This window comes from Alosa sapidissima, chromosome 24, assembly GCF_018492685.1.
Source record: "Alosa sapidissima isolate fAloSap1 chromosome 24, fAloSap1.pri, whole genome shotgun sequence".
Lineage (NCBI taxonomy): Eukaryota > Metazoa > Chordata > Actinopteri > Clupeiformes > Clupeidae > Alosa > Alosa sapidissima.
The window spans coordinates 13261144-13283610 of record NC_055980.1 but is presented as its reverse complement, the minus strand read 5'-3'; the positions used below and the strand labels follow the sequence as shown (position 1 = coordinate 13283610).

Here is a 22467-nt window from a genome sequence, read left to right as displayed (position 1 = left end):
CCTTCAAAGCCGCTCTTTCAAGGACATTACGTCATCAAATCTCGTCAAGCACTGTTCCAATGTCAAGGGTGCTTTAAAATTCTATGAAGTATTGAATCCTTCGTTCTGAGATTTTCGAGGATGCATGCGTATCTGCGTGCTCGGAACACCCACAATCCTGTGCGAACACATGCTTTTTAATAATACACCTGCAGCTTCCTGCACACTCGCTAGTCTATTCCATTGTGTGTTTTCTGTATGCTAAGAGGTATTGCCATATTGCTTAGTCTGTGAAGGTCTCGACTCGGCAGGACTTGTTCTACCAAGCACGAATCCTTGACTTTGAGAAAAGCCCAGTTTTCCCCCAGCGTTACTTGAAAACCAAACATTTTGGAATTAGCCATTGTAGGCTATATCAAAACCATTCAGCTGAATGTTATGCACTTAGCTGAATGTTATGAACATGCTTGTTATCCGTAGCTGTGTGACAACCTTGTCAGTCAGTGATTTTACAGAATTTCAAGCCCATAGCATTTTTTGTCACATCCTTGCAACCATTAGCTGCCCATTCTGTGAGTACACTGTAAAACATAACCGGTCTCTGTAGGCAGCCCAGGCTCAACTTGAAACAAACAAAGTGGGGGCAGCCTGTTCCTTTGACAAAATTAAACTTGGCTTCTAGTTTCTCTGGGAATACTGAAGGTAGGGATGAGCTATCTCTCTGGTGTTTAGTTGGTTCAAATATAAAGTAAGTTGTTTTGGGTCTGTCTGTAGAGTGCAAGACAAGGACACGCCTACTACCCGACACGCCCACGCGTTGTGACCTAACATTGCATGCCACACTACAAAACACCACCAGAGGAGAATAGACCATCTCAGCCCCTCCCACAGCCGATTCCGGAAGTAAGAATTCAATACAATTTCTCCATTGACAATTGGGGTATAAGCCATAAAAACGTAACCATACATGGTAGACTTAAAACCAGCTACGGTTGTACAAAGCGATTATATATGCTCATATAGACAGTACATTTTCGAGGCGCGATTGGATACTTCCGCTGAGTTACATCCGGATGTGTTCGGACCGCGACCAGAAAGTTGCATATTCGTTTTTTCCGCGGAGAAGCACTAGGGGGAGATGAAGCACCCACCAAATGACCCAAACAGTGTTGTAGAACCATCAGAACGACTCTCAACCTGCATAATTAAGGTCATTTTTGCTAAAATTGTTGCATAGGGCTTCTTTAAACACTTAACTTTTCACGTAGCCGCTAATCATTAGCCTTTCAGGCATTAGAATGTCATTATAATGCTGCTAACATTAGCCTACATGCTGCAACACAGTATGAAATATATTATGTTTTAGTGACCTTTAGGGCTGTCACTTTATGTTCAAAAATCGATTGGACAAAATGTAACCTGCGTTGTGTTGAACCTGTGTGATTCAGCCCTGCACACGCCCGGACTCGAACCTGCGAACAGCAGCACCTCGGATCGGGAGGCGAGCGCGCTAACAATTGAGCCAATAGCCCAGGCTACTGGCTCGCATGCCAGCAGCACTCTTGAGGCGTCGGGGAGTGAGGTTTACCAACGTTCTACAAGCACAGCTAAGCTAGCTGGCATCCGTTACACAAACAACACAAGTTTCAAAAACTAAAATAGGGAATCGGTTTTAACCAAATGTACACTATTCATTTTAAACGAATTAAACAAATAAAAAGGATAGGTAACAAAATTCACAAACAAGAATATAAAAGTATTCCGAAGTGCAGTAAGCGGTTTCAATCAGTGCTGCTTGTGTTTTGCAAAAAATGGAGGACAACGCCATCAACCTGTGCGACATGAGAGAGACGAGTTATAGGCCCTATAATAACTTGAGGAGTTCGATGTGGAAGTAGGCCTACTTTGGATTTTTGGTATATCAAACTATGGAGAAGAACTGTGCAGTCGTTCTACGTAGGCGAAATTTGTTTGACATTTCTAATCGTAAACACAGACACAGCTACGTTGAAGCCTGCAGCAGTACTGCAGGCACGAAACTTCACGTCAATAAATCAACAGAAATATTGCTGGCTTGCTTCTACAAGCGCCCTCTTTATGTTCGTCCTAATGCCGGTTGTTATATATATATATATATTTGCCGTTGAAAATGTTAACGTCTTTAGACATGAAAAATCGATTGAACAATCGATTCAATGAACACTTATGTCTCAAAAATCGAACAGGATTTTTTTCACAAAAGTGACAGCCCTAGTGACCTTGTTTCTATGAACATGAATTGTTGTTTATAGGCACCATCAACTTAGTCAATATAAAAGAGCCCTGTATATCCTCATTAAGTACTTAAACTTTTGAGCTAGCTGATAGCCCAAGCTTGATGCTACCACCGGCTAGACACTGCAGTAAAATGGTTAGTGGTTTGGCTGTCCATGCCCTCGTGGCAATATTTCACTGTTTCAAGGACGAGATCAAGAGTGTACGAGATCAAGAGTGTCCAAAGGGGTGAAAACCACTTTAAATCGGGTCACATTATTGACTGTTGTGTGTCCGAGGGTCAGCTTGTGGGTTTTGTAAGGGCCAGCATGAGGGACAAGACCTACAAAGTTGTGGTGAGTTTTGCAGGTAGGTTGGTAATGCTAGTTAACATTAGCTAGGCTACTGTAGCCTTCATATTGTACGAGTCATATCAATCATTGACCTAGAAATAGTTCTTCATTTAATGAACATTTTGTGTAATAATTAACAGCAAGTTAATAAACTGAATATAGTGGTCCAAGAGCAGACCATGCACCGGTCCATGCATCAGCCCAACTGAGCGATGATGGCAGTCAGATAGAAGCACTGCACCATGTTGCTGACGTTAACGTTAACCGCTTTCACACACACACACAATCTAAAATTCACGATGGTAAATATAAAATGCAGTACCAAAACACTATTATTTACACGATTACTCCTGAAATAACTGCTATTAACTGCACATTCACTATATAAAAATCACTGTTTGGAGGAAAAGGTTCAGTCATGCTAAAACAAAACAAAGTTATAGCCTTGAAGCTAATCTTCTTTCCACTTTTCCGACCTACAGTCAATCCATCGAAAACCTCTGAAATGATTACTGCCGTTTTTTTTAAAATTAGGTTTACTTTTTTATTATTATTAGGTTGCCTCTGTGTAATGCTTTACCTTAACATACGGTCGTGTATGCTAGGTTTTGCTTATGAGTTACCGTCATAGACAGAAAGGTGGACTGAGCTTCTTATCCAAACAATACGGTTATCTCCCTACGGCGCAAAAGAGAGATTTCGTCAAAGCTAGCTTCCCTCCAACCGAACAAGCTAACCATTCTTCTTACGGGTAACCAACGTTACGGACGAGGTAGTGGAGTCTGTTTTGCCTTTGTAGTGTTTGGATTACGTGGATTACACAGAAGCTACAATATCAGCACAGGATATATGTTATATGAAGTTATGGTATTTCAAAAAAATCCTAGAATGAATGGGCTTCTATGGGAGTTAGCAGAGAGGTCCCTCCAGCCTACGTCGATTCTTCTACTTCCGGGAATTCGCCTGCCCCCTTGGCACAAATACATGAAAAACTATTTTGTTACAAATTACAAATACTGGCTCATGAAATGTAACAAAATAAAATACAAAATACAGATGTGAAAAAAGTATTTAATTAAAATACAAGTAATTAATCATTTGGAAATACAAAAATGCCCACACAATAATCATGGTATACTAACAAGGCATATTATTGAAAATGTATCCCCAAGAGAAAAGAAATGCTATTTTCGATTGGCTGGCAGGGGGCTATTAATTCTGTACATTGGGGCACCTATGAAGACGATTTATACAGACAGTATCTTCACGAAGTTTAGCGTTTGCAGCCATCTTGAATTTAGTCACGATAAGTCGAGCAACGAGTAAGAATGAACAGCTATGATAAGGGATCAGATTCCAAAAATAATTCAGTGGAAATGCATGGATTCCAGTTGCTGCTACTGGAAGAAACTGGAATCCATGCATTTCCACTGAATTATTTTTGGAATCTGATCCCTTATCATACCTGTTCATTCTTACTCCTTGCTCGACTTATCGTGACTAAATTCAAGATGGCTGCAAACGTTAAACTTTGTGAAGATACTGTCTGTATAAATCGTCTTGTAAGTAAACTACCAGTGCTTTTTCAAAGTTCTCAATGTCTCGTTTTAAATGTCAGGGCCCTAGGAAGTCTACCAATGAAGTGTGGAGATACATTGAGCCTCGTAAATGGGTGTAAAACAGTGATTTATTTGCATGGCTAGCCCGATGCCGAAGCACCACTACTGAAAAAGTTGTTGGTAGCATCGGCTAACTAGCGCCAGATTTTGGAGTGCAGGGGACAAGTCGAGATGGGCTATGAGACATACGTTCACACTCGGTATCATGTTTCAATACACTTTAGGTCAATATCACACCGGAATTCTCCTTTAAAGTGTCCAGTTGAGATCATACAGCTACTGTCCCACACTACCTGGTTGCTATTGAGATTGCTAGCTGTGTTAACATTTTTAATAGTGAAGTGTCATTGGTTTATTAATTATAACTAGCAGCAAGGATGGCATTACTGCCCAGGTGTTAGTGGGTGGCTATGACACTGTGACTGGATAGTTGAAGCAGAGATTCCTGCTGAGTTTCTGGCTCAGGGGTGAGTAGTCAGGAAATCCCTGTAAAACAACGCTGGAATGGACCCAGCAACTATGTCCGGTCTTCCGGGGTCACTGAATGAGTCAGAGACTTGTAACTGCGTCAGGGACTGCCCATTTCTCCGACGCTCCATTGTTCCGACCTCTCAATAATCCGAAAAAATTCCCTTTGGTCCGACAGCCCAGTAGTCCGACATCCCTTAGTTTTGAAAAAAATAAACCCTCTGCTCCGACATCCCATTGTTCCGACCATAGGCTAGGCTTTTGTGGATCATCTCCCATGCTAATCTAACATCTGAATCAACAATAACAAGCAAAATTACTTTTCTCTAGCTTATTAGCCACATTTATAGCCTAGAAATCTAGACGCACCCTAGCGGCAGCAAATTACATTTGCTTCCAGGGCTAGTCTAGCAACTCTCTGTTGGCTTGTGAGCTCGAAAAATTTAACTTTTATCAGGCCAATCAAATCGTGTATAGAGTCGTTAGGCAGGCTTAACATAATGATTGATGGCAGAGTTGCAACGGTTTGGCTTGAATTCCCTGCTACTTGAAAACAAAGAAGATGGATGTTGCTGTTGGCCAACAGTGTGACACGAGTTAAGCTTGTATTAAGTTGGCAAAAGTTTGAACTAGCCAACCAGCTCCGCTGGTGGAAAAACGCATGGGACTCAGCGCTGTCCTATTGCGTGCAGAGGGAATTTGAAAGACATTTTAATGTGGGTCTGGCTCGTCAGGCTACCACATTTAAGTATTTATCTTTGAAAAACTGAAATAAAAATGTATTCTAGCCAACTAGTCCAACAGAGTTAAGTTATCTCAATTTTGGAGGTAAGTGTCGCTAAATAAGGTGCAGAGATTGTGTGGATTAGGCTAGGCTGAAAGCTATATGCAGAACACAAGTCTGGAAAAGCAAAGTGCTTAGAGCGATTTTACATTTTAGAAGCATTTTTTTTTTCCTTTTTGTAATGCTATACTTAAGCCTACTGCATCATATAGCAGCACTTAAAAAAATAAAATATGCTCCGCTTTCCAGGTGCCTTCCATATCACCACATTGCACACAGCACTCCTGTAGCCTCATGGTTAGATGATCTGATCTATACACTACTAACATCCACATGCAATATCTTTACAACAACAACGCAACAAACAAAACCTATTAATTTGGACAACTTTATACAGCCCTATAAATCAACCTACCGGTAGCCCACCGTTCACTTATGGCTTTAGCCTAGCCTAACACCAATGTTGCCTACCTTGTTCTTGTGGCTTGCCCATTTGAAATAACTCGACTAACTTTGCTGTCAACACGTTGTTTGAAAAAAAAAAAAAAAACGTGGTATGTCCATGAGTCCCGAGTTAGTGAATTAGCTTATAACATTGTGTGCTGATAACAAGCATAGTAAAAGAAAATAACAAGTAGCCTAGCTATAATCACCACGTTTTATTTTCCGTTAAAAGGCATTTTCAGAACAATTTAGTTTAGAGAGTTGAGATTCATTCTATGCCGGCAAATGACAGGCTGTAGAATTTCATTTCATTGTGCACCAGTGGCAGAAAAGTGGCCATTGGGCAAATACAAGCAATACAATTTAAATGGTATTGTGACTGCTTTGAGACCTGATGTGGTGTTGTATTCGGAGAGTGAGCACATTGTGAGCAACTGGCTAACAGAATTTCCTTAAAGTGCCCATATTATGAAGAAAAAAAAACCTTTTTCTGGGATTTGGGGTTATTTTGTGTCTCTGTGCTTCCACACACATACAAACTTGGAAAAAAAACATCCATGCTGTTTTGAGTGAGATAAGGGTTTCTGAATGTATCCTGCCTTCAGTCTCTGGGTGAGCTGGTCAAAATTGGCAGGGCCGTCTACATCATTGGCCGAAACATTTGAATATTCCCACCCACTAGGTTAGGAACTTCCTGTTGAAGATCCTCAATTTTGGTCGTAGCGTATTGTTTCCGTCAGTAGGCGAATCTGCACAAAATATCCAAACGTCTTCTACGCACCTGATATCATCCATATATCAAGTATACAAACAGAAACTCCCCAGGACACGTCTTGTTCTTGTTGGCATATTTTAGCAATATGACACGAGTGGGAGCGGGGTTGGTAAACAATCTGTAATTACTGTAGAAGACCATATAGCGTAGCCTAGCCTATGCTGGAAGTGACCCAGGTCATTCGGTAATAGGCAGCCAATTTTACAATGCTTTTAGACTTTTGAATAGGCTACATCAACCATATTGGGCTTATATACCGACCCAGATAAAGTTTTACTCACTGTCATTTAACATTATTAGCCATGCTACATAATGCAGGTATCTGAATTGATTCTGCTATGGCTATAGAGTATTCAAGTGTGACGTCACGCTGTCCTGGCAACCGGATTTTCAGTTCTAAACAAACCAAATTAACAAGGGGAAATCCTTTCAGGACAGAACAGATTAAGCAAATTTACTGTTACGTTATAAACTTTATCTTTCATACTAGCGCAAACTTTTCCTTTTAATACCCCGGAAAAATACATAAAAGCCTCCACATCTTTCGATCTAGTGATTTTCACCTCTTGAAATTGATTTATTCTCGTTTTAAAAGAAAGAACACAGCGAAGCAATGGAAAATGGCATCTCTCGTTCAGTTGTTTAGAACTGAAAATCCGGTTGCCAGGACAACGTGACGTGCTCACTTTAGTACTCTATTGTAGCAGACGTTTCGGCTAAACTCCAATAACAGCTTCGGAGTGGGGTGTGGCCAACAATAGCTCATTTGCATTTAAGGCAAAAGGCCCCAGAAACAGCCTATTTTGAAAGGGACTGGCAAGAATGGAGCTGCTGATCATTTGTAATCTGAGGGGATTTTTTGCAAACAGCTTCAGGGACATGTTTTATGCAACCCATAGGTCTATTTTGCCTTGTTGAAAAAGAAATATAATATGGGTACTTTAAGCCAAATTATGTTATTCCTTGTACCAAAATGTAGTTTATTATTAAAGTGAAATAGTTGCTGGCATAAGTCAGCGGTGTTAGTTTGAGCACATTATTGAAGTATTGTTTTGATGTGTTGAATGTAACAAAAGAGTGCGGCGCGGGACTACTTTTGAAAGCTCTTTGCGGGAGCGGGCGGGATGAGAGAGGTGCGTTCGCGGGTGCGGGACAAACCGATGATTCACTGCATTCCCGCAAATTAAATATGTGCGTAAAATTAAATATGGAAATGATTAAAGTAGTGTTCATAACTATAGTTCAGCTGGATGTTCAGTTAGGCAGCATTAAAAAACGGCGTTTAAAGGGACACCAGGCAACGTTTTCGTGTTAATTAATCATCTTTGTAAGTCGGTATATGGTTAAATGACTCATGGTTAAAATACTCATATTCTCGTTAGCCTGCTGAGACTGCACTACGTTATAATGTAATACGTTTTGTGAAAAAGGTGAATAGCACTAGGAATTTAACATCTCTCCTGTGTATGAAATATATCACACAAAGTTAGTCCGGGCATATAGACTACTGAAGATGTTAGTGTTGTTACACTTCAGTGGTAGCCTGGGAAAAACGGGTCTGGTTTCAACCGGGCTACTTCAGTGGTACAAAGTCCCTACAAACAAATCAAAGGTCCTTTGATGTCCCTACAAACAAATCAAACCACAATTAAGAGTCTATTTATGGATGATAACGAGTTCAGACTGCAGGTTGGGAACAAAATTACATTAATCAGAGTTTTGAGTTAGACTGTTGTTTGCATTAGCAACTAAATGGCTTATAGCTTGTAGCAGTGGGCATGGAGCCACGTCAAAATAATAATAATTAGGGCTGTCAAAATAACTGATTAATTTTGATTAATTAATTTGAGACAAAATAACTGATTAAAAAAAATACCGCAGATTAATCGATTCCGTATGACCTTTGACCCCGAGCCGTTCTAGTCAGTAACCGTTAGACTGTAAAATGAAGGAGAGAGAAGAAAATGTTCTGCCTAGATCATTGATTGGAACATTTACTTTAAAAAAAACGGCCTGATGGTGTTGATAAAAATAAAGTGTTGATTAAAATAAGGTCTTTTGCAATTTCTGCAGCAAGGAATTTGCATATCACTGGAGTTTGTCAACTCTAAAGTCGCACATCAATGCAAAGAAATACATGTAGTCTTCATTTTGTCCCCTAGGTTATATCTGTGGCCTGAAATGCCTTGTATGTGAAAAAAAACTTCTTCCTGAAGCACTTTTGAATTTATTTCCTCAGCATATTAGGTCATATCATAGACTATTATGACCATTATTTGAACAGTGAAAATAATAATAAAAGAGTTTTTGAACTCTAATGTCAGTAATGCTGATTATTCAATGATTCATTTGAATTTAAATATTTAAAATACTTTCACAGCAAAAATTATATATTTACAGCCAAACCACTTCTCCCTGCTGAGTGGCAGAGAGAAATGGGGAGTAGGCCTCAGAATTTGATCTGATCTTCTTTCAGAGAGATCTAGTCTGGAAACCCATAGTTCATAACCGTTCCTACCTCAGACAAGAAAAATGTCAGGCCAATCAGCGACAAGAGGGGAAGACAAAACAGAAGCAGCAACACCTGCAAATGTCAAAAAATGCAGTGGAAAAATGCAGCAATTTATTTACAGCAAAAGTAGACCCACATAAATTGTTTCCTGACTGTTGATGCTGTTTATTGTAAGTTTGTAAAGTTTAAGTAGGGAGTAACGTTAGGAATGTGATTGGTAAGGCTGCTGGACCAATGATTTCGATGTTAGTACCTGTCACGATGCCAGTGTTGCAAACGTTTCCCAATCGAGAGTTCCCAGACTGTATTAACTTCGTGAATTAATCTGGATATTTCCAGGCTAAGGAAATATAGTCATGCAGGAATATTGCATTGCAATGAATGCATAAACAGTTAATCAATACTGCCATCTGTTGGATAATACCTTTATTGCACTGGTCTGGTTTTAGCCAGTTGGCAATTCTGCAGGACAAATGTAATCATCACACGGGTTTATTAACGTAGATTGTTAAAGTAAGATTATGAATAACTTGACATAACAAGCCTGTTGCTGTGCTTTATTCTAAGAGATGCATCTGGATATTCATAAATGAAAACCTCACTTATCTAACAAACATATTATTATGATGTAACTGTAAAATTATATTCATCAAGGCTATCTTGAGTCAGCGTCTGAAGCTCACTGGCGTGTGAAAAAAACGTAAACGTAATTAAACGTCACTGCCACTGCCCTTGCTTCAATCCGAGACATTTTGCAACGGGAGCCGCTGACGGTGCGACGGGCGCTCTGGTCGCGCGCTCCATCCTTTCCGAGAAGCGGCTGCCCGTTATGCTGGAACATGGCAACATTATCAGAGACAGAGATCAGGCTTGGCATTAAATTTCTGTTCAGCGTCTTCAGCCAAATTTGAGAGTGAGACGGAGTGAGCCAAGCACCTCGATTTGAACATGCTCCCTTCAAAAACATTAGTAGTCTACGGTTGCAACACCACTTTTGTCGACACATGTATTTACTGCCAGAACTAAACTATAGGCTTAACTTAAAAACGGGAGTGCGTTTTTTCAGGTCGCCTTTCTGTGCGCGCCAACAGTGCTGTGTGCTGTCCACGTATTCATGCATCTGGCATTAAAAAAAAAACGTTGGCGACACCCGATATCACGCACTTTGAAGTCACTATCTAGGTGTTCGTTTATTTGCAAGTGTCTCACTTCAGTATAGGCTGAAGGTTTTGCACTATCTACAATCTAATATAGCCAAATGCAACCAAAACCCATTTGCACGAATATGCACACGTCGTTGCACCAAATGATTTAGAACCCATGGCTCTTCAAACATGCTGAGAACGCAAGTGTTTGTGAGAAGACATTTGCACGTGGTCGACCTTAATGCGAGAGAAGTGAACATAATCGACAAACAAAATTCGTATCAAGAATATTTAAATCGTTTCATGGAAAACGTGGTTGATCATTGAAAACCCAATCATTCCAGTTCCTTAACTTTTTCGGTCAAACAAATCACGCTATCTTGTAATAAAAAAAACCCTCCACGTGTATTTCTGACACCTTGAACACATTGAGATATCATAAACCGTTCGTACTCCGTGGGAAAAAAGTCAACTACACCCTGCAAGCGAAGTGTCAGAAAGATTTTGACGTGATGATCCTACCTGAAGCGACGGTCAGGTTTCATCCAAGACCCCACTGCGTCAGCAACAGCTGTCCTGGAGCTCGCGCTGGCCTGAGACAGGGAGAAGTAAGTTCTGATCCCCAAAGACTTGACAGAAGACCAACGGGTTATACCTTGTGTTCTGTGGACATATATTTATTTAACTGAGTAAGGTAATGTTCTGTTTTTTATTTGTCATTATATCTGTTAATTGATCTATTTATCGTCAGGTGATTTAGATTGCGTGAGTTTAGACTTTAGCCTATATTGCAGCTATTGATGTGGTCTAACTCTGTGTTGATAGGACTGACATTTTTAGTGCTGACAATTTTTTGTTGTTTGCTCAGTCAGTCATTGTAGAAGTTTAGTTGGCTGAATGCCGCCTTTTCAGTCACTCTTATTTAATAGTGGTTGTGCACCTGTATGGAACTCTTGAGGATAAATTGGGCATATATCACCATGTTTGGACTGTTTTCTTAACCTAGTTTTTTGGCTTTGTGTATTTTTGAAAATGCAGGTGGACGGTAAATTAATTAAATTATAACATGCCACACAATTGACCTTGCTGGTCTTTTACCTTGCTGGTCAAAAACATGTATAAAGGCCCAGAGACGATAGGCTATGTTTTGTGGTTGATTTTCCATATGTTTTAGAGAGACATTTAGAGGAAGGGAATAGCCTTGGCTATGATTTGTGCGCAATACAAGATGCTTTATTTATATGTGGGACAAATAAAACCCAATTGAACCCAAATAATGCTAAAAGAAAATCGCAGAGTTCATTTATGGAACAGGATGTGTCATACATGTATGATCCATTGGTCTGTCAGAGTGATTGATCATCTTTTCCTCCAGCCCCTTCCTGTCTTTCTCTTTCACTCCTCTCTCTCTCTCTCTCGCTCCCTCTTTTTGTAAGCCCCCCCCTCACACTGCGGACACCTGACATTCACCTGATGATGTACATGGGAACAAATTCCTTTCTTCCCCCCTCCACCACCACCATTTTTGTCCACTGTTGGACTTACCACACCAGAGCATGGCGGCCTATTGGCTATCTATTGTGCGGCCGGTTCTCCCCTCCAGAAGGAGTCTGGGCTGATCTCCGAGTATTTTTAGCTCCTGTCTTCATTTCAGCGCTCTGATGCTGGTGGTGCTGGTGGTGCTGCTGCTGCTGCTAGCTGTGCCCGCTGTGCCTGTGTCCTCGCTAATCCACCTTGCCCAAGTCCAAGGTGTAGGGTGATGGAGGCACTGGTGCCTCTCGGGTCCCTGGGCTGTCGTTTGACTTGGGGAGATCGGGTTGTGCCCCCCCCCCCCCCCCCCCACCCCACACACACACACACACACTTGATCATCACCACCACCTCCCCATTACACACGCTAACTAGGCTACATATGAACCACATACTTACAGTACACACACAGTACGTTGCACACTCTCATGAATGCGCAATCATCAGTCTGTGTCACGTAGATTTTTATGAAACATCATAAGCCTTCATAATTTTGCTAAAGCAATTGATAAAGGGCTGTCCAACACAGGATTTTTTTTAACGGTCGTCATGGTTTGTGAATTGCTGAATTTATGACATTGTTTTACCCGGATAAATCAATTTTGCAGTTCATGGATGATAGCCCTTGAGATGTTTCAAATGATTTTTTAAACCAGACACTTGTTTTTGTTTTTCCGTTGCTGTAGCAAGTAGCAACTCACAGAACATAATTTTGAAAATTGTTCTTTGAGTGTTATTGTTTGTTTTGTTTTGACAAATGTTCAGATTTCCAACATGACATGATCCCATGCATTGCTAAAATTTGTTTGGTAGTGTGACACCACTTTTTATACAGTCAGACATTATGTGTGTGAACCTTTCCATGTTGTCTACGAGTGTGAGAACTTTCCTTCTTGACTGTGTGTGTCTGTTTGTGTGTGTGTGCAAGTGTGGAGCATAAACCATCACATGCTCTTGGACGGTGAGGGTGTTGGTTTTGAGTTTCTATCGCCGAGGTACCATGTGATTCGACGGGGGTAAGACACCCCCATACCCCCACCACCACCTCTCCCTAATGTGGGCAAAAGGTGAGCTGAGGTTGAAGCTATCAAAATAAAAAGTCATCACAAAAAAACCCCACAGCTTTTCCTCATTACATGTTCTCTGCTTTCTGGGAACATTAAAAAGCGTAGCGATAATATAGCCCTCTTAAACAGGGATGGATTGGAATGAGCCGATCAGAAGTTGTATAATGGCTGGTTTACCTGTGAGATATTGTATTGGACGACACATATGTGAACTTGTTTAGGCTCTTCTAACTGGTGATGGTCAGTCATAGTTTTCTCCGTAATGGCGACACGTCCTCGTCCGTGTTACAGACGAGGGTTGGATCACATGGAATCTAAAACGATACTGACGGTGTGTGTGTGCTACCTGATGATGCACACACACACACACAGGCACTGTCTTACACAAACCACATAAACATCTGCTAATGCTGATAGTCGTGAGTGCTTGGGTGTGTAGTACATTACCCAACCTAAATTGGCTCTGTGGACACAAACAACGGCGCCACCAGTAGCATTGCACTGTGCCAAAGCAGAGATTGGCAAAGAAGGGGGCACAGTGACTTAATGCAAGCTGAGCCAAGTGTGTAGTTGGATAGATGGAGGGTCTCTAGGGTGCTTTCAAGTTCTAACATTAGGGCTGCAACTCTGATGATAGTCAGACGATTAATCTGTCAATTATTTTCATAATTAATCGATTAGTTGTTTGATCGATAAAATGGACGGAAATGCTGAAAAATGTCATTCAGTCAACCAAAGGTCAAGATTATGGCCTCAAAGGCCATGTTTTGTAGCCTAGCACCCGCCCACCTAGATTTTATTTCAGGAAGATTTAGTCTGGAACACCACAGTTCATAATGTCGCGATAAGTGTTGGAAACGAATCCCAATTATAAGTCACCAGGCTAAGAAACTTCAGCGATACAATTTTAAATGACACAAACGGATTAACCGATTACCAAAATAGTTGTCAATTTAATTTCATTGTTGACAACGAATTGATCAATCAAATTTAAGCCTTAGTACAGATATTTCAAGGTAGACCGAGACACATAAATCAGTGAGGATGTTACGCACTGCACTGGGTAGAAAAAAAACCCCTCCTATGTTAAGCCTCCTGATTTAGCCTACTGGATGCTATAGTCTTCAGTGAGTCGTATCAAGTCCAGTGTTCGTACTGGGAATGGCATGAATGTAAATGTCTTTTTCCTCCTCTGGATTCCTCTCTGTGCCTCAGTGTGGATGGACCCCCACTTGTGAAGGCCCAGTGAGGGGGGGTTAGCCTGGGGCTTAGCGAGGCCTAGCCCCCTATAGAGGCAGCAGGGCAAGGTTAAGCAGGGGGTGGCAGGGTGTTGAAGAGACTGGTGTGTGAAGGGGGGCTGGAGGCCACGGCCTATGTCACCGGGCCACGCAGATAAAGACCCCTTGTTTGCACAGGGGATCCTTCGTTTACAGCTTACCACATACCAGACATGGCTATAGGTGTGACAACATGGATGCTGTGTGGATTGAGACACACTCAGACAGTCCCGAGGTGGGTGGGGTGGGTGGGGGTGTTTAGGGCGAGTGTGGCGTTCCCATGGACTGCATACTGACAGGTGTGGTGGTGAAGTTTAAGCCGTGAATTGTGGTGGGGGATTGTTGCAGTGCATGTTTGTGGGATTAGGTTTGATGCCATGCTAATTTTAGTGGTTTATACCTATCCACATTGCTATTGAGAGATGGTTGCCTCTACGATAGCGACATTCTCTCTGTACTAAGGAAAATGCTGTAGTTGGACAAGGCTACACATACTGTAGGCCTGCTACACAGTATGTGTGCTTGTATGTATGTATGGTTTAAAAATAGCTTTCCAGTTCATCTTGTATTATAATAAAAAATAGATGAGATGAATACATTAATTGATGTATTCTTTGATTCCATATTGTCTTTTAAAACCGTTTCCAGCTTACTTCAGCTGCTCACTACTTATGCAAGTACACATTCTTATGTTACCCAGCTATTACAATGTATAGTTATATAACATGTGTGCTGTACTATTTAGTTAGGTAATGAGTGCATGCCAACAATGGTCACTTAAAATAAAGCCATATCGACTTTTGTGGCAGTTTCTTCTCTGGAGAAGAATTCTGACAAATCTGTTATTTCCTCTCCTTGCTGAGATGTGTATGGCTTTTTTCCTTTCCCATGAGCTCATCATAGGTGATGCTTGTCCGTGTGCCAGAAATCCAGCACCTGTTTCGTGTAGCCTGGTTTCCGGAGAGGAACCTCAGAGCTTGCATTTTGAAACCATCTAGAGTGGCAGGCAAGTGTCTGATACTCTGGCTATATCCGGCGCCGAGTGGACCTGTGGCTTTCAGTGACATGACAAGCGACACGTATGTGGATGTGCCTGCGGTTGAGTTACTGTTCATGTTTCCTTTCATAGGGAGCTGTTATGGGAGGAATCCACACAGTCTAAAATATACCCAATCAATACATTCAATAAAAGCAATTGTATGAATGTGTTACGTTCTATACTAACTGACCTCAAGTGGAAATTGATTCAAGTTATTTGCTGATTATTTGACAACATAAATAACAACATAAATAACAAGATACTGGAACTTAGAAATGTCAATTTCTTGAAACATGTTATAACAGTCTTTACTGGGAGGTTTGTGATTAGGTTTACATTCAACAGTTTGAGGTATGTCATGAATAAGCAGGCATCAGTTCATTCTTGGTTCTTGGTTAATTGCTTGCCAAGCACGTTTATGGTTCAATGGGACTTACAGTGACACCAATAAACATTACATTTACATTGAAATTAGCAGTTTATAAGTCATATGGCCTAAATTTAAAAAAAGACTTAACAGAATACAGATTTATAGAGCGAAGGGGTTGTGTTGAGAGTAATTAGTAAGCACTAGTAAACAAATATATGTCCCTTGAATGCACACCAAATTATATTTTTCTTTTAAACGGTAAAGGTTTTGACCTGATGTTACGCGTTGCCATCTTATGCAGTCACAGTTGATATCAGGTCACCAAGTGGGCGCCTGCCACCCCAGCACTGCCACAAATGTTAGCTTGTCATCAAGGAACTTTATCAAAGTGCTTTAAGTGCTTTATCAAAACACTGAGCGGGAGATCACAAACGCTCACCCGACACCTCTCTACTTGTCCCCTCCTGCGGGTTAATGTTGACTTGCCACCTCTATTATCAAAATAAGCACACCTCTTGTAGCACTGGGAGAGCTCAATTTTAGGATGTGTGTGTGTGTGTGTTTGTAGAGGGGAGCAGGGGAAGGGGTTCAGTCTCCCAAACCTCTTGACTGACATCTTTACATGATGCGATCAGGAAATGTCTTCAATAATCCTGGGGTGAGGTGGGGGGGTGACACATCCGTCCCCAGGTTGGATATTTTAAGTTCCGTCTGCGTCCATAAACCCCCTCCGTCATGGGATGAAGGGTATCAGAACTGAAGAAGGATGGATATGGGGGGGGGAGAGGTTACACAAATGCTGTGGTGGGAGAGAGAGGGAGACGACAAGAGCTTGTGATGTGGTGGAGAGAGAAAGTTATATAGAGAGATGTGGACAGTGAGAGTAATAGAGATTTATAATGGGGGGAGGGGAGGGTTGTTGTGGTGGATAGAGTGATAGAGAGATATATGGAAAGAGAGAGTGAGAGATGAGGAGAGAATGATAGAGAGACATGAAGAGAGTGATAGAGGGAGTTTCAGATGGATAGTACTAATGCAGAAATAACAGATACATAGAGAAGGCAGACAGGGAAAGGAAGCAAAACGTGTAGGCTTGAATGATACAGAGACAAGAATATAGAGGGAAAGATATAGGGTGATACAGAGACTATAGAGGGAAAGATATAGGGTGATACAGAGAATATAGAGGGAAAGATATAGGGTGATACAGAGACTATAGAGGGAAAGATATAGGGTGATACAGAGACTATAGAGGGAAAGATATAGGGTGAGATGGGAGAATAAAAAAAGATAGAGAGACATCCATAACAGAGATAGATGAAGAGAGTGTGTGCGGTTAGAGAGAGAGAGAGAAATGTTCCTCAGAGAAAGAATGTGTGCAGATAGAGGGAGACGGTTAGAGCTTTGTCGTGTGCAGATTAATAGATAGATATGAGGTCGAACTTATGAGGAGAGAGCGATGCTATGTAGAGAGATAGATATATAGAACATGTGAGATAAGAGAACCAGACACGTTATGTAGAGAGATAGATATATAGAAAATGTGAGGCAAGAGAACCAGACACGTTATGTAGAGAGATAGATATATAGAACATGTGAGATAAGAGAACCAGACACGTTATGTAGAGAGATAGATATATAGAACATGTGAGGAAAGAGAACCAGACATGTTCTGTATGAGAGAGATAGATGGAGAGAGGTGGGTAAAGAGGGCACAGCGTTCGGATGCCTTATTAACGGTCTCACCCAGAATGGCACAGTGAAGCCTAATAGTTGTGGGAAAACTGACTGAGCACCCGTCTCTTGCAGCCTTTCCCCCCTGGCAATGGGGGCTCTCTATGTAACACACGCCAAGGGAGAGCAGAGGGAGGGAGGGAGGTGTGTGTGTCCATGGTTGGGTGGCTCTGAGCAAGACTGCGTGCGTGTGTGTGTTTGTGTCTGTGTGTCAGTGTGTGCACTGACTGATGTAGAGCTGGCAATAGATAAAAGAGTAGAAAAAAGGGCGAGTTACACCTCGCTCATGGTCTGCCTTACTAGAGGTCATGGGGATGCATGCTGGGTTGACAGGGAATGTACAGTATTACGATGAATTAAGAATGTATTATGATGAATTAAGAAAGTTATTAGTTACCTGAATGTAGTTTGTAGGCTATTCTAAGGAACACAGTCAAAGTCAGATTATGATTCATTATACACACATTATACTTGGAATTTAACCACTAACAACTATTATTCATATTCTAAATTATATATGTAAAGCAGTGAAGTTGTTTACAAAAGGGAGAGCAGCGTTAGTTGTTTACAGTTGTTTATGAACGGGTTTGGCATAAGTGAGCCTGGCCTTTTTTTAGTTGCTGAGGATAATGTAGAAAGGCAGATTGTTCTGTGGCTTGATTTTCTGCTGTTGGTCTAAATATTTGGTCAATAGTTTCATGTTCATGAACTGATATTGAGTTGGTCTATTCATAAAAGAGTTGAAATAGTAAGAAAATTCATTGAGTTTGTGATATGTGATTCTATTGGAAATTTGTTCCTTCTAAGTTAGTGTGCTTAGAATTTCCATTGGTAGTGGTGATCCAGGTTAGCTTGGTTGGCAAGTGCTCATTCTGTTGGATCAGATCATATTTTGCTGATTTGGCTTGTTTCCTTGTTTTGGTAGTTGTGATGTAGCTTCCTTAAGTTATTTATTAGTTATTTTAGTGATACAGACTATCTTGCCCAGATTGTAGTATCTCAGGACAACCTGTAAAGTTTGGTGGTTGGTTTAGTTGGTTTGGTAGCTGGTTAATGGTACTGACTGTGATCTGAGTTATCTGGATACGTTTATTATTAGTTTTAATGATGCGAGAGTATTTCATATTTTTGTGATATGGGTTAGCTTGTTGACGGTCTTGATTAGCGATTCTTATTATCTTAATGAAGCTATTTGATAGTTTTAGGCTTTCCAATAACTTTGCAGAGGGTAGTCAATAGTTTAATTGATTCTGGTAAGCCTATTGAGGGTCTCAATTACTGACTCTAGAACTTGCTGAACATTATTCTGTCGTTTGAGTAATTCTAGTGAGCTTGCTGGTGATATTTGGTTGTTTGAGTAATTCTGGTGAGCTTGCTGGTGATATTTGGTTGTTTGAGTGATTCTGGTGAGCTTGCTGAACACTATTTTGTTGTTTGTTGAGTGATTCTGGTGAGGTTGTTGATGATACAGTATTCTGTAGTTTCATTGATTCTGGTGAGCCTGTGGTGGGTATTCTGTAGTTTTCAGTGATTCTGCCTAAGGTGCTGGAGGGGGCCTGGCGTGCGGGTCTGTTTATCGGTGGGATGTGACGGAGAGAAGGAGGCCAGTGAGAGTCAGGAATGAGCGGAGTCATCGTGCTTCTGTAATCCGACGCCCAACCGTGATGGCCTACAGCAGCTGGGCAGCCACTGTATCTGTGTGTGTGTGTGTGTGTGTGTGTGTGTGTGTGTGTGTGTGTGTGTGTGTTAGATAGAAAGAGAGAGGGAAAGAGCGAGAGAGACTGAGTGTGAGTGAAAAAAGAGATTGCGAGGATAGAGAGAAAGAGTGACGATTAGAGAAAGAGTGAGGGAGAGAAATGAGAGAGATCAAGTGTGTGAAGGTATGCTTGTATATGTTGTGTGTGTGTGTGTGTGTGTGTGTGTGTGTGTGTGTGTGTGTGTGTGTGTGTGTGTGTGTACAAGCCCTACTTGCCCTCCCTGATTAGCAATGCCGCTGACAAAATGAATGTTGAATCCAATGCATGTGTGTGTGTACGTGCATGCTCGTGGTCCATACAGTGTGTCAATGTATCTGTGTTCAAATGTGTGTGTTTGTTTCATGTGTTTTATGTGTGTGTGTGTGTGTGTGTGTGTGTGTGTGTGTGTGCGTGTGCACGCCCGCCCAACAGAGTGAGTGCTGGAGAGAGTCATTGAGAGAGAATGCTTGATTGCAGGCTGCTGTATCCTGATACTCCATGATCCCAGCTCCCAGGTCAAAAGGAAGCAAGAATGCCACTGCTACTGTCTTAGGCAATGCACTACACAAAACAACATGCCACCCTCCTTTAGTAACACGTCTCTGTTCAGATAGCACTAGTGTGTCACTTCAATGCAGCCATTTACATTTTGTGGATCCCTTTGCAAAATCTGTCCACAAGCAAAGTTCTCCTGCATGAACTTTAGTTATTCTGTGGCATGTGGAAGCATTGAGCAGACTTATTGATGTTCATGTTTAAGGTCTTGCCCATGGAGTTTAATTTTGTCTGTGTATTCAATTAGCTTTAGTTAAACCTAAGACTTTACACTTTGCCCATCGTTCAAAGAAGGATCTGATGTGTTGTTATACTCTTAAAACAAATGTGTTAGAAACAACACAAACTGTGTTGTCCCTATCTGGATCCCCTTTCAGTTGTTACCCAGGCAAAAAACCCTATCCACACAAAATGGCTGCCCTGGGCCGCTCGCAGTTGTAACCTCAACTGCTCCAGCGGCTCAGTGCTGGAGGCCCTTGTAGGTCTCCATTGCTGACGGAACATGCCGGAGAGATAGAGTGAGAGAGATAAAGAGAGAGAGAGACGCAAGATGTGAGCAATGTGAGCCAGCCAAGCCAATGGAGGTTGGGGGGGGGGGGTTACATTCGGTGGTGGCGGCGGGCGGCAGCGTCTGCTAAGCTAATAAGTAACCTGATGTGGGACAGTAATGTGAGGGTTTCTTTGGGTACTGTGGGAAAGTTCCTCCTCTGCTCTCTCTTGCTCGCGCTCTCACTCTCGACTGAGGGCCCGGCCTCCTCACTTTGTCATTACCTTGACACTTTTATGTGGGTCACCACTCTGGTAAAGTCACCAGAAAGAGATCACTACTGGGAAAGAGACTGGAGAAGGCGGGTGGTGGGGAGGGGTTGGTAGGGTGCGTAGGGGTAGACTGTGGGGGTGTATCCTATTGGGAAAGGTCTACGAGCGCCCTGATAAACAGAGACACCTACAGAGATGAATATGAAACGCTGATGAAAAGTTGTGTGTAGTCTACAGGGATGCCGGAGCACATAGTACAACACGTACTTAGGCCTACAAACATGCATGTGTACAGTAGAACACCTTACTCTGTGCTCATACAGTATATGTTCAGCATTATGTTGCTAACTGACTGCTATTTTCTTAGCATTCTTTAAGGCATTCACTGTACATGACATCATCAGGTCAAAGAGCCACGCCCCCATTGACATCAGGCAACTGACCTCTGTCTGAGCATTTCGTCGGTCTTACATCACACAGCTGATTTAGTTAGATCTCTCAGTGTCGCTATCACTAATGCAGTATAGGCTGTTTATTTCCCACCAGGTGTGAAGCTGCAATGTCTTTCCACAAGAACCTTTTTTCAGCTGACTGACTATTGACTGATTTAACAATTAATTGGATAATTAGATTCAACTGTTTTAAAGTCCCATCCTCTGTTTCCTTTCCTCTTGAGGCAATTCAGTCTGTTATGCCAATCCGCTTGTCAGTTGAAAAGCAAAACATCTGCACAATTGCTAACCTGTTTTGTCTGCAATGAAGCACAGCGAGTGAAGTTGTTGTAATGTGCCCTCACACTCACTCACTACACATACTACGTGAACTGAACACATAGTCCCCATACACGACACACGCTGTGGGTCAGTGCACCTTCATAAACACTCTATAGCACTTTTAAGGTCTTGTTACATGGGCCTTGATGAAGTCGTCAGGGCATAGTATGGGAGTCTAAAAGGCGCCCAGTGGGTTTGAAGATATTTATAAGTGAAAAGAAAGAGCTGTAGACTAACATTAAGTCACATTACAGATTTGATGATGTACGTGGATATATGTTTTAATGATACGGTCCTTAAAGCAAAATGTCTGAATGATGTTACAGTAGGCTCTTAGTGGATTATTCCATAGATACTTCAAGGCTTACATACAGTATGACACTTTATCCTTTTTACCCAATTATGGCCACATAGTCTACAGTATAGTGTGGTGAACCTTCTCACTTACAGTACTGCTTTTTGTCTGACAATACCATAAAACTGTGTGTATATCCACAATAAAGGGCCAATCACACCAGGAACGGTAGCTACAAGGATAACTATGACCATATGAGCGTTCACAGTGACCAACGATAAGGAAAGTGTCTCTTTGTGTAGATGAATGTGATGTTTAAAATGTGATGGATTCTGATGGGCTGTCAACTTTTTATCGTTTGCTCTGAAAGTGATCCCCAATACATTTTTTGCCATTATCGTTAAAGTTATCGTTCTTGGTGTGAATGGCTCTTAAAGCCTACATTCCTGTGTTTAATACCATAAAGCAGTCATTGTGTTACTGTAAGTGTCTTGTTAAGTGTCCCCTCTGACCTGTGCTGTGGTGGTTGGTGAGGTTGCATGTGTTTGCATCCGTCAGTGCCAGGAAGGGTGCGTGTAAGAGCTAAAGTGACATGTCATCAATGGGATTTACATGAAGTCCCCCTCTATCAATCTCCAGCTCAGTCACTGTCCTTGACTGTCCCCTCTTCTCTCTCTCTCTTTCTCTCTCTCTCTCTCTCTCTCACACACACACACACACACACACACACACACACACACACACACACATACAGTACAAGTGCACTGACACACACTGATAACCGCAGACATGTCATCACTGTCTCTGCCACCCAAGGAGAGGATAAGGGTTATTCTATGGATCAGGATCTGTCGATTCAATTTATAATGCCTGAAAATATATTTGGGTATATAGATTACATAGATTAATATGTATAGTGTTTATTTTGTACATACATTTTTATACATAGATTTTCTCATCCAAATTGTTTTTGTGGTAGTTGCCATTTCCTTGCAAGCTT

The 22467-nt window shown here is 41.5% G+C and overlaps 1 protein-coding gene across 4 annotated transcripts in view; it reads left to right on the top strand.

Moving 5' to 3' along the window:
* Positions 1–10906: 10906 nt before the first annotated feature.
* Positions 10907–22467, top strand: part of scn4aa (sodium channel, voltage-gated, type IV, alpha, a) — a 45326-nt gene continuing 33765 nt past the window's right edge. For 2 of the 4 annotated variants that reach the window (XM_042082290.1, XM_042082287.1), the window contains exon 1: positions 10907–11026. The gene's annotated coding sequence lies outside the window, so the exon portion shown is untranslated. The remainder of the gene's footprint in view (positions 11027–22467) is intronic. The other 2 variants (XM_042082289.1, XM_042082288.1) reach the window with 2 other exon arrangements.